Here is a 13,856-nt window from a genome sequence, read left to right on the forward strand (position 1 = left end):
AAAAAACGGGGTGCCTGGGTGGCTCAGTCGGTTGAGCATCCAACCTCGGCTCAGGTCATGAATTTGCGGATCGTGGGTTGGAGCCTTGCATCAGGCTCTGTGCTAACAGCTCAGATCCTGTGTCTCCTTCTCTCTCTGTTGCTGTCCCGCTTGCACTCAGCATCTCTCTGTCTCTCTGTTTCTCTCTCAAAAATTAAAATAAAGATTAAAAAAAATTTTTTTTAAGTTCATGAAAAACTACAACCCAATCTAGGCAGGATTACCAATACCCCAGTGCCTTTAGGAAAAACTACAACCTAATCTAGGCAGGATTACCAATGCCCCAGTGCTTTCACGAATGAAGTTTTAAGTCACTTCACTGTGTAAAGTACCGCAATCAACTGAGAGGCTTGCTGGGGGCAAAGGGAACACAAAATGGGTAGTAGATGAAGGTAGTTGTGACCACTAGTTACAGTCATGTGACCAGTTATAGAAAGGAAAAATGTAATTGTCATGAGTATTTCCTCCTTATTTTGTTATGAACATGTTTGTGTGTGTACTAAGCAAATATCTCTGTTTTCTCCTCTCTCTTTTCCCTTATCAGAAAACTTAAGAACTATCAGCTTTATATCCTGGTACATTAGTATTGTTAATTTTACATTAAGATATTTAAATTATGGATATCAAAGAGAAACTCAGCTTCACTTAAAGATTTTACTTTCTCTTCTGGGTAAAGGGCTAATTGTGTTTGCAATTATACACTGGGTAATTGTATCATGTTAGGCAAAATTAAGACCTTGTTACTATACTTATTTGGAGATTCAGTATGGTTTAAGGAAACGTGTAAGGTGCCAAGTTTACAAGGGGTGGATTTGTGATGATTAATTATATATGTCAAGTTGAGTGGGCCACATGATGTGCAGATATCTGGTTAAACATTATTCTGAATGTGCCTATTAAGGTGTTGTTTTTGTTTTCTTTGAATTGATAAGTGGAGTAAAGCAGATTGCCCTCCCCAATGTGGATGGGCCTCATCTAATTCACTGAAGGTCTGAATAGAAGGGAAGTCTCATGCTCATGAGCAAAGGCTCGTGTTCATAAGGAAGGCTTTACTTTCTCCAGATGTTTTCAAGCTGGGACATTGGGTTCTCCTGTTTTTTAAACTCTAACTCATACTTGAAATTACACCATCAGCTTTCTTGATTCTCAGGCCATTGGAATCATATTGAAACTATACCATTGACTTTCATGAATTTTTTGCTTGCCAACTGCAGATCTTGGGATTTTTTTGCCTCTGTAACCATGTGAACCAATTTCTTTCTTTCTTTCTTTCTTTCTTTCTTTCTTTCTTTCTTTCTTATGTTTGCTATTTATTTATTTATTTATTTATTTATTTATTTATTTATTTAGAGAGCCTACACAAGACAGCAAGTGAGGTAGGGACAGAAAGAAAGGGAGAGAGAGAATCCCAAGATGGCTCTGTGCTATCAGCACAAAGCCCAACATGGTGCTCCATCTCACAAATGTGTGAGATCATGACTTGAGCAGAAATCAGGAATCAGATGTTTAACCAGCTGAGTCACCTGGTGCCCCTGAACCAATTCTTATAATAAATCTCTTTAAATATAAAATAAATATAGGGGTGCCTGGATGGCTCAGTCGGTTAAGCGTCTAACTTTGGCTCACGTCATGATCTCACAGTATGTGAGTTCAAGCCCTGCATTGGGCTCTGTGCTGATAGCTCAGAGGCTGGAGCCTGCTTCGGATTCTGTATCTCCCTCTCTCTACCCCTCCCCTGCTCACACTCTGTTTCTCTATAAAATAAATAAACACTAAATAAATTTAAATATATATATGTGTGTATATATATATATGTATATACAGATACTATTTGTTCTTTTTTTTTTTTTTTCTGGAGAACCTAGGCTCATATACCTATTTTGAGACTTCTTGAGTATCTTTCTTATTTAATAAGGAATCTAATACTCTTCACAGAGGGCATCTCAGAAACATTTTGAGTATTTTTACTAATAAGTACATGATTTAGAGATTGGTTAAAGAACCATGATGTTAGAAATGATCCTTGATGGAGAATAGTTGTCATATTGATACACAGGGATATGTTTATCTTGCCAGTGTTCATCTAAACAGGGAAATGATATCCAGAAGAGGACTTACTTAGATCATATTTTAAAAACTTACATGTCTATTTTAAATTATTCAAACTTTTAGAATTACAAAGGAAACTTTTAAGATGCTAAATGCATTATACTATTTTATTATTAAAGTTAATAAATTTGAATCTTAAATTTAATTAGTTATTCCCATCATAGAAATGTCAAAAAATAAGTATAATCAATCTTTAATTAATTCTTATTTTCATTTATTTTGAAAAACACAGATACAAGTCACCTTTTGCTTACTTGTCTCAGTCTTGTAAAATGTTAGAAATAACACTTTAAAATTCTGTTATTAATTCCTCATTTCCTGAAGAATAAAATTTAACTTCCTGAATATCAGTTATAAGACTAATCATAACCTTGTTATGTGCCATTTCTCCAGTGTCATCTTTCCCCATGTTTTTATCCATTGACCCTGATCCATTTGATTGACCTGAAAGAACCATGATATCTCATGTCCTCTCTGTTTTTTCTCTTTGGATTTCCTTTACTCTCTCTTTCTCCCTCTCTTTTTTTTTAAAAAAATTTAATGTTTTTTTTCTCTTTCTTTTCTTTTCTTTTTCTTATATATGTGTGTGTGTGTGTGTGTGTGTGAGAGAGAGAGAGAGAGAGAGAGAGAGAGAGAGAGAGAGAGACAGAGACAGAGAGAGACAGAGAGACAGAGCATGAGCAGAGGCGGGGCAGAGAGACAGAGACAGAATCCAAAGTAGGCTCCAGAGCCTGATGTGGGGCTCGAACTCACAAACTGTGAGATCGTGACCTGTGCCAAAGTCAGATGCTTAACAGACTGAGCCACCCAGGTGCTCCTCCTTTACTCTCTTCTTAAATGAACATATGTCAGAGTTCTCCAGCAGAATGTGGCCATACAATAATAACAGTTCAATTTAGTCAGATGTTTTTGATTCATCAAGAAAAGTATAGAATTCCTAATTTTTGTGTAAAATCTCCTGAGCTTTAAATGTTTCCAGGGAATCCCTTCCCTTCCCTTCCCTTCCCTTCCCTTCCCTTCCCTTCCCTTCCCTTCCCTTCCCTTCCCTTCCCTTCCCTTCCTACATGTGAATGAGGTAAACATTCTTCTTGGCCAGTTTTGGGAGTTCTTCACTTGGGAAGTAAGCTCTAGGAGTCAGTCGCTTTCCATGCTCTCTGGTAAATGGCATACACCTCTACTCTAAAAACCATCATGTGACAATCAGTTATTTGTTCTTTCTTTTACTCATTGGTATTTCATTTTTTATCTCTTAGGATAGTGATTAACATTCAGTAAGTTTTTGTCACATAATGTATGAATTGAGTTTGATTCAATTTTAGTGGAAGAAAAATATCAGGGACAGTGAAATTATAACCTATATGCATTCATACAGCAAATTAGTGGCCAAGACCGGTCTCACATTTAAGTATTTTCCTACTTCAAATTTTCCTGTTCTTTTTTATGATTGGTCACTGTTTGTAAATTTTCAAAATGTTGGCAGTTCTAAATTTGTATTCCCATTAATTAAAAACTAATTAAAATGTGTTTCCAAGTCATACAAGCACATACACACACAATATATAATTCTTTGATTTCCCCCTGTAATGTATGGTGACTATCTTTCTAATTAATTAGGCAGGCAGAAAATGCTAAAATGATACATTCAGACCACCATCAATCCTTCAGAATCAGAAGTTTCTCTCTTTCCTAAAAGATATATGAATAGCACAAGCAAGGGTATCCTATTTATATTAACTGAAACTGCTGCCAAATTGCCCTTTATCGCTTCTCATCCAGGCTTCCCCTATGGTTTAGGGGAATGTCTTGAGTCTGTGAGCTCTGGATAATTCGGGGAGATGGCTGCCTTATAAAGCGTATACCTTGATTTCATTCTGACCTTGGTCAGTGCCCCGCTTGGCCATCCGTTACATATATTTTATGGAGTTTTTTAAAAAGTCCTTATATAAATTAAGCTCTCCTTATATTCTGTCATTTGTCAGATGCCACTTTAGAGTATAATTTTGATGAAACATTTTATAAGGCATTCTCTGATGAAAATCTAATGAAAGTTAAAGAACAAATATTTAGAAAAAAATAAGTTATGTAAATCATGAGTTAACAGACCATCTTTATCTGGATTGTAGACTTTGCGTCAAATTTATGTTTTAAATGTTTTAATCAGCATTTAGTTATTTTTGGATACTTTTGACTAGTGACACAAATCTGTTTTTTCTGACAAGAAGGTTGTAAATATTTCCATCACTACATACAACTATGTTTTCATTTTCTGTTCATCATTTTAGTAGGTGTTTGCCCATTGCTTTGCATTTAATCTCCTTTATGACTTAAAGAAATATATTCAAAACTACAGTAGCTTTGTAGTGTAGCTTTGAATAAAGAACTTTAACAAAAGCACAATGTTTGCACAATGTTATTTAATTAAGTCAAGCAATGCATACAAAAATTATCTCTATTTTCTATTGTAATTTTCCATTCCCAATTGAATAAATTACAACTTTGTATAGGCCCTATTTCAGCAAAATATCAGGACATATGCAAATTATATATAATTGCTCAGGCAGGTTTAATTAAAGCTGTTACAAAAAAATGTTATGATAATTAAGATTATGTTTGGGAATACACAATTACCTTTCAATTCCATAATAAATTCTTAGTGTTTTAATGAGTGAGGAGAAGGTATCATTCTTAATAACAAAGTTTTCCATTGACCGTTTATTGTGGGGTAGGCACTGTATGAATGCTCACATACTTTATAGCTCTTTCAATCATAATCAAACAACAATCCTATAAATATGTAATATTAAACAGCTTTTTACAGAGAAGTATATTGAGTGTTAGAGGAAAACTTGTCCAGAAACTTATTAAACTGATCCTAAAAGTATGGCTCTAGAACCAAAAGCTTTGAGAACTACAGAGAATCCAATTAGAAGATATTTAGATACATTAAAAGGGGGAAAATGCAAGTACAGCTGATGAGTTTATACCTCACAAAAATTTATTTATAACCTAATCATCAGGCTTGCATACTTCACATAGTATAAAGCATTTGGTAACTGGATATAACTTAAAAGTTAGGCTTGTGAGCTTTGAAAGCAAAGTTTTAACCAAGACTTTAAAGTTAGGGAATTTCTGTTATTATATCTGTAAAGAGTGCTCAGTGGGTCCAGGCAGTGCTGGAGACAAGAATCTCAATTTCTGACTCTTAGGCAAATTCTCTGGTCTATATGAAACCATGGATAACTGAGAAGGCATTTTCACACCACGTGTTTCCATTGATTTTAAGTTCAAACCCAGAAAAGATAATCTACGGTGATAAATGTCAAGATAATTGTGGGATATTGACTGGAACGCATATAAAGTACGTTCCACATTACTGATAATACTATTTCTTGTTCTGTGTGTTGGTTATTTGGCCACATAGATTTTGTGAGAATTTATTGAACTATGCATTTGTGCTTTGTTAAATTGTCTTTATGTATGATATACATCAATAAAAGTAGAGGAAAATTGCTTTGATTGATAACCACAAAAATATCATCTGGCTATGCACTTAAAATTAGTCTTGTTATAACATATTTGTTCCTTTGCTGTGTAAATATTTTAGAGTGGAAAAATGAAACTTAAACATCAAAATGAATAAGGAAATCAGTAGTAGTAATAATTTACTGTTACAGAAAATGTGTTCATTTTTAATGTACTTGCAATATTTAAAATAATGTACTTAAAATAGATTAATGTTAACATTCTTACTTAAAATGTTTAATCAAGAAATAGATTTAGGATGTGATTTTCAGGGCACCTGGGTGGCTGAGTCAGTTGTGCCCAACTTCAGCTCAGGTCATGATCTCATGGTTCGTGGGTTTGAGCCCTGCGGCGGGCTCTGTGTTGACAGCTCAGAGCCTGGAGCCTGCTTCAGATTCTGTGTCTCCCTCTCTCTCTGCCCCTCCCTTGCTCATGCTCTGTCTCTCTCAGTCTCTCAAAAATAAATAAATGTTAAAAAAAATTAGAATGTGATTTTAAATGATCATCTTAAAATTATTTAAGCTGTACTTATAAACATTTAAGAGGCCTGACTAATCACGGTTATAAATTGAATGTATTAGTTGTGTAAAAATATATAATTTTAAAAGGCCTACTTATTAGTAAATAGAAAGTACTTTAAAGCAAGTAGAATACAGTGAATTAATCCATTATTTAGTCATGTATGTCAAAAAATTAAAGACAACCAAAAACTAAACCAGTAGTACAACAAAGTGTTTATTATTAAAGTGCAACAAGGAAGGGAACTTCAAAGTAACTATAGAATGAGCTCTAAGATGGAATTGGAAGGCTTTTCTTTGCAAAAGAATGATGCTGAGGAGGACATGGGAAGTGGTGATTGACACTGGATTGGTTGGTCCTTCTGAGGTGAGGCTAGAGGAGACTAGAGGTCAGTTCTGGATAGATTGTTGCCTCTAGTGATAGCAGCTTAGTAATAGGGTAACTGATCTGTGTTCAAAGTCATGATTAGTGAATCAGAGATGGGAAGGAAGCAGTAGTGCCTCAAAGAAGAGAGTTATTATGATACGATACATTAGAACTGCATCATGACCTTGGGGGAAATACAGTTTCCTGCTCACTCTGCAGCTGGCTTTATCCATGCCTGTTACCACAGTCTCATTGACCGCAAGGCTAATTTTTCATGTTTGCAGGCCCTAGCTGATTTTTCTTTTATTCTTTTAGTTTTGGGTTAGTTTTTCTCTCTCACAATACTTAACTGTCCTTCTTAACTATCTTCCATTCCTCTCTTTTCCTTTCTTCTCTTTTTTTCTTTCCTCCCTTCTTCCCTTCTTTCTTTTCTTTATTTTTTGGAAAGGGCGGTAAAAATACATCCACAAGCTTTACCCCGCCTCATATTTACTTTCTACAAAAACAAAGCAAATGGCATGCATACCAGTCTGCTTTTTCTCCTTGCCCCCAAATGTGCATGGGGTTCTGGAGAATCCAGGGCACTGGTAGATGATTAGAGTGGGATCAGAGGTCAATTTTAGTCCTGAAAAGTAATGTCTATTTTTAGCTCTGAAGAGAAAAAAACAACTGTGGCTGAGTGATTGGCATTTATAGGCATGGTTTCTGTAAGCACCAAAAAAAAAGTCCTCCCTGCATTGAATTTCAATCAGTTTGAAACCAAATCACAGTAACACTCCAGGTGATTAAACCCTCAAGTACTTTTGATTTATAACACTCAGAATTAAAAAAAAATAAATGTTTTATTTATTTTTGAGAGAACTCAAGTGGGGGAGGTTAGAAAGAGGGGGACAGAAGACCCAAAAGGGGCTTTGCGTTGACAGACTGACAGCAACAAGCTCAATGCAGGGCTTGAACTCACCAACCAGGATATCATGGCCTGAGCCGAATGTTCAACTGACTGAACCATCCAGCTGCCCCACAGAATTTTAATTTTTAAATTAAGATACAATCAAAAATATACACAAGACTAGAGTACAGAGCCAGGAGAACACACTTAACTAGAAAGGACTGATATTCCTTGGAGGAGCAATCGGTCTGGAAGAGGGGATGGGAAACAAGTACTCACTGCCAGGGCTTCAGTAAGTCTCTAACTTACGTGACTGAGGGGAGGTCTCATGGCCAACAGGAGCTCTGAGGAAACCCAGTAATATCCTACTCACATTACAAAACTTGTCATTTACTAAAAAATTGACTAAATATAGCTGCAATACAGCGTAAAGTTCCAACTTCTCTGGTTAGCTTTAGATTCTAATGAATGCTTTTAAAAATATACCCTGTGAATGAAATTTTTTCAAATATTCCTAATGCACAATTGTCTAACCCTTGAGATTATAAGACTTTTCTAGTCTTTGAAGCAGCTGCTTAGCTATATTGATGACACCAAGTCTATTCAAAAATAAGTTATTGATTAACTTGCCCACCCATGACCAGTGACTAGTCTATACATAGGTGAACAACCCAAGTTGATACAGGGAGAACTAATCATTAGCCATTAGAAGAATACATTTTGTCTGATCTCTCTCTCTATCTTCCTATCTCCCTAACCCATTTCATTCTCCCTCACTTTCCACCACTGATAGTTGTTAAGAAGAAAGGATGTAAGCTTGAATTGGCTGGTGGCTTCTGTCCATGATGTGTGGAAAATATGCCACAGGTAAGAAGAAATCTTGAAATCCACAAGAAAGTAGAATTTATATATGGGAAGTACAAGACTAGATGTGAGTTTATTTGAGCTTGTGAGTCCAACTGTGCCTGATAATAAATACCACCAGATTTTTCAAAAGTGTGGGTTAATACATTCATTTTACACATCTTCAAAGGCCTTTTAAATTTCATTTTCATTTTTTTATACCAGTAAGAATACTACTCACCGAAATGACTGAACAACATTAGGTGACTAATGCTCTATGCTTACAGTCTTCACACACTCATAAAACAAACACTTTTAATCATTCACAATAGTTTGTTCATATCCACCTAAAAACATCTAAATTCTAATAATAGTGATTCTGTAATCAATTTCTATAGGAGACCATTACTGAAAATATTTGTCAAATGCTCATTGTATGAGCATTTGTCAAATGCTCATGTATGTCAAATGTCAAATGCTCATTGAACCACCATATTAGGTCCTAGGGAATTTAAATTTATATAAGTAACAGATCTTTGCTTCAAGAAAGCACAGTATTACTTGGATCTTTCAAGAGGCAAATGTATCCTACTAGAGGATTAGACCTGTGAAGGAAAGGGAAAAGGGGGCAAGACAAGGAGGAGGAGTAGGTCAGACTCCTGTGAAGTTGGGAGGGGAAGAAATAGGACTGAGTAGGAAGAGTTAGAAACTTGGGCCAGCCCACAGTTGTTCATTTAAGGACGGCTGCATCTCAGAGGAGTGAGCCTGACATTTACTCATCATTGGCTCTAAGCAGCCTGAGAGAAGCTCGGCTTCGACAAGAACTCACAGGTGGATCTAGAGGGCTCCCAGCAGGAGTTGCTACAAGATTTTGATAAGTACAATATTTTGATAAGTACGTTTGCATGCTGCACAGAAAACCAAATGTGATAATAAACTAGAAGAGAAAAGCATATTAATAAAGTTATAAAACCATGCTATGGACATATAACACATGCAAAGAAAACAAATTGAATTAAAAGGAAGATTCACTTATTATTAAGAGCTTAAGAAAAGTTTCAAAGAAAGAAAAATAATATTTGACCTAGGCTTGAAAGACGAACAGGATTTCTGTAGCACAAGAAGCACAAACAAGGGAATAGATAAACACGAGCCTGAAGACACTGAAATACAGAGTTGTGAGAGGGACATCTAGCTCTTTGATAATCCTAATAGAGAGTCATGTAGGAATTAGGTTAGGGTAGATTGAGACAAATGTATCATGAAAATGTTAAGAGTTAATACATGTCAAGAAAGCAATGAATGGAAAGAGTTGTGTGAAGGAACTAATTATGTGTCAACAAAATGGGTGGGTTAGTAATGAAGAGACTGAGGAGGGAGTTTAAGGCAGCTCCAAAGTGCAGCTGAGGGATGATGCAAAGGCAGTGGGGATGAGGCCAAGTTAGGGATTGTCAGCGTGGGGAGGAATAGAAGACGGAAGAGCAATGAGTCTGAAATTTTCAGGACCCTTGCCTTGCAAGATTGTGCAGATAAATAATACAGAAGAGACAGGTTTCAGAGAAAAGGTGTTCAGGTTTTTACTGACTGAGTTCAAGACATAGTGCACAGTGTATTGGCTTGTCACTTCCTCATCCCTGTCACAAGAATTTGAATTATGGCTCCACCACTCACTGTCTGTGAGAACATGGGCAGGTCTTTGAAATTCCGTGCCTCGGGCTCCTCATCTGCAAAGTGAGAATAATGATAGTGTCTACCTTTAAGAGTTGCTTTCAGTATTAAATGATTTCATTGGCTGTGTTGTCGTGATTGCTATTATTACTTTATGTTGATGCTCTGCAGTCACTTATAGTATGTAATTGATGGCTTTTCTCAACACAGCTTGAACAGAAAATAATATTAGGCATCTTCTGAATTTGTACAACTCTTTACATTTAAAAACTGGTAAAATGCATTAACTCTATAGTATATAATATGCATATTTAATTTGAAGTATTTATGTTTTGCTGAGTAAATGATTCTGCTTTCTCGATTCCTAATCAGAGTTATTTAATTTATTATATTTCTGCCCTGCTCTATAGCTGGCCTCCTCAGAAAACTCAGTTGGAGTGGTTACATTACAAAGACAAATTTCTCAAATTAGAATATATAGCAGTTTTTTTTTTCCACAGAGGGAGAGACAAAGAGAATATAAACACTTTTACAGAACTTTTCCCATGCTAACATGGCATCTTTATAGCTCACCCTCTCACACTTCTATTAAGGCAACAAATTTTCTCTCAGCTGTTTTCTTTTTTTGGTTTGTTTTTACTTCCCAGTGAAAAATATTACTTTCAAATTGCTGTTTTTTGATTTATAAATTTTAGACCTTGTCTACACTTATTTGCTGCTATGAAATATTAGGATTATGTTTATTATATATGTAATATATTCCATATTATTACATTATGATACATGAAGATCCAGTTCCCTTAACTCACCCTGCCATTTCTTCCCCCCACCCAGCCCCCACCCAAGGAATTAACCTCTAGGGAATTTTCATCAAGTGTTAAATATAAATATTTTTAATTGTAGGTCAAAGAATATACTCATTATTTGTCTTTTCTTTAAAACGTATTAAATGTTTTAATATTTCATTTGTTTTGTGGTCTGTGTGCTGGAACTTATTTTCCTTATTTTCCCTGATTTATTAATTCATAGCTCCCCATGCCTCCAGAAGTTTCCTCCCCAGAGTACCCCATCTTTTGATCCTGCTTCAGTTTGGACTGTTTAGTCTTACACACTATTACATAGCTATCATCCTCAGATGCTCTCATAATATACTTATTGCTTCCTGGATGTTATATATTTCTCTTTCTTGCTTATTTCTTTCTTTTTTAAGTATTCTCAAAGGAATTACCAGGACATTAAGGGAATAAAAAACTTACATTTTTTTCTGAGTACTTGCTTATTGAAAATGTTTTTAATTTAACTTTTGACTTGATTGACATGTCGGTTGAACATAACATTCTAAGTTAAAATTCATCTTCTTCCAGAACTTTAAAGCCTTTCTTCACTTGTCCTCCATCAGCTATTGCTGCTTTTAAAAACCCTAATATCATTCTGATTCTTTCTTTTTATTTTTTTCAGCTTTGATATTTTTTTTAATTTTTTTAATATTTATTTTTGAGAGAGAGAGAGAGAGAGACAGACAGACAGACATAGTGTGAGTGGGGGAGGGGCAGAGAGAGAGAGGGAGACAGAATCAGAAGCAGGCTCCAGGTTCTGAGCTGTCAGCACAGAGCTGATGCAGGGCTCAAACTCACAAATTGCCAGATCATGACCTGAGCCGAAGTCAGACACAACTGACTGAGCTATCCAGGCACCCTGATATTTCTTTATTCCTTCTCTTTAGAAGCTTTTTGTAACATCTTTTTATTCTAAAGATCTGATAGCTTATATCAGTATGGATTGGTGTTGGCATTTCTTATTTCTGGTGCTGGATAATTATTGAGCCACTTTGATTTGGAAGAGGATGCTATTTAATTGTGGATAGTTCTATGCTGGATTCTCTATAGCCAAACCAATAGCATCACAACCACTTTTTGTTCTGTCCTGTGCATGGTAGAGGAAGAGAATGACCAAAACCCTTCACTAGACAGCTGTGTGTTAGAATCTGTCAATGAGAGGTACTCCCAGAGAGAGTTGCATGCACATTGGGCAAATGGTAAACTCTTGATTCGTGAGTGCAAACACTAAAAATAATAGCAGTGATCCACCTTCCCTGAGAGTCTTGATTTATAGTAACTGCCAGACAAAGCTTTTGAGGATCACTCACTTTGGCAGCAGTGGACTCCCTGGAGGAGTTCAGATGCCAGATACTTCCTGAAAGTCTCCAGACCCTGAACTTCATGGGTAGCAGTGAACAGCAAAAGTGGCCGGGGCTCATGAGACTTCTGAGACTCGCTGTAGGTGCATGGAGAGCTCTCAGGTGTCTCATCTCCTTTTAGCCACAGTTTTCTGTACCATTGTGCTTCCAGCCCTTTCAAGGGCTGTGCACATCTCTAATTTTCTGTTTTGAAAACTTCCTACTTGGAATATCAATGATAGCTTCTCTTTTCTTGAATAAACTTGGATGAGGAGCCTTATTCTGCTGTTTCTTTGACCATCATCTTTTGGTTGTCTCTGCCTACACTTTCTAGAATTTCTGCTACTTTATTAATGGAATTCTTATATTAATGTACTTTTATTTATTTTCCACTTCATTTTTCATTTCTTTATCTTTTGGTTGCATACTTAGGATTTTTTTTTGATTGTGTTCTTTCATCATTTCACACATCATGTGTGCTTTATTTTAGCTATCATATTTTTCATATCTAATAATTATTTCCTGATCTCAGATTGGTCTCTATAGCTCCCAATCTTTTATAAATGCCAAATCTTTTTCAGGATACTTAATTGTTACAATTTTTGTTTGTTTTGGCCTTCTGTTTCCTGTATTGTGTCTTTTTATCCTACATTTTCTTCCTTTTTTAAAGTTAGTGTCTATAGTATGGGAGGCATTCCACAAATGTTTGGTGATCCTTAGATCCTCATTTACGAGTACAAACGTCAGTGGAAGTTGCATTGATGGGATTGGTGAATGAATGGATTTTGACAAAAGTTGCTCAGCTACAGAGCTGACTCTTTTTTCAAGGATGCTTAGTTGCCCATATCCAGAGAACTTTCTTGGTTCTTCTCAGTTTGTCTGGAGAATAATTTTCTATTCTCCCTTGGTAGCTAATACCTGGCTAGAAATAGTCCATGAGTTGGAAAGAAGAAGTCTGGGGTTCCCACTGCTAGGTGTGCCAGATTTAATTAACTTCCTGTTTCCTACTCCATAACTCACTCCTTTCCATCTGCCATGGCCAATGTGCCTGAGAGGAGAGCATAGGTTGTTCAATTTCCGTAGAGAATAGACTTCTAGTCTCATGCTTGGGGTGCATACTTTGGGCCAAACTCCTACAATACCTGGCATTTGCAATTCCTGAGTCTTATTTGGTATTTTCTTTAAAAAAAAAATACAAAACACCAAAAGTATAGGTTATCTCTTCTCTGCTCTGCCTATCTTTTTACCACCTGTGTCTCCTTTCTGTCTTCTATAACTGTAGTTATCATCTCTTTTCTGAGAAGTCATTTCTCTCATTTTATCTGAACTTGTAGTTTTATATCTTTAAGTTTCTCTATTTTCTTTTTATAAAAATTTAATCTTTATATTTGGGAGAGAGAGAGAGAGAGAAACAGAAAGACAGGTAGACACAGAATCCAGATCAGGCTCCAGACTCCGAGCTGTCAGCACAGAGCCTGACACAGAGCTCGAACTCACTAACTGTGATACCATGACCTGAGCCAAAGTCAGACACATAACCGACTGAGCCACCCAGGCGCCCCTCTCTATTTTCTTTTATGGAGATCTTGGAGGGGAAAAGATACATACATGGTTCATCTTCCATGTTGGAAATCCCAGAGCCCATTACTTATTCACTATGATACATGGCTTTTTAGTGCTACTTATTCTGGGGAACAGCGGAGGAGGGTAGAGAAAGGACCGAGG

The sequence above is a fragment of the Herpailurus yagouaroundi genome, unplaced genomic scaffold (assembly GCF_014898765.1).
Source record: "Herpailurus yagouaroundi ecotype Mexico unplaced genomic scaffold, PumYag 28, whole genome shotgun sequence".
In the NCBI taxonomy this organism is placed as follows: Eukaryota; Metazoa; Chordata; class Mammalia; order Carnivora; family Felidae; genus Herpailurus; species Herpailurus yagouaroundi.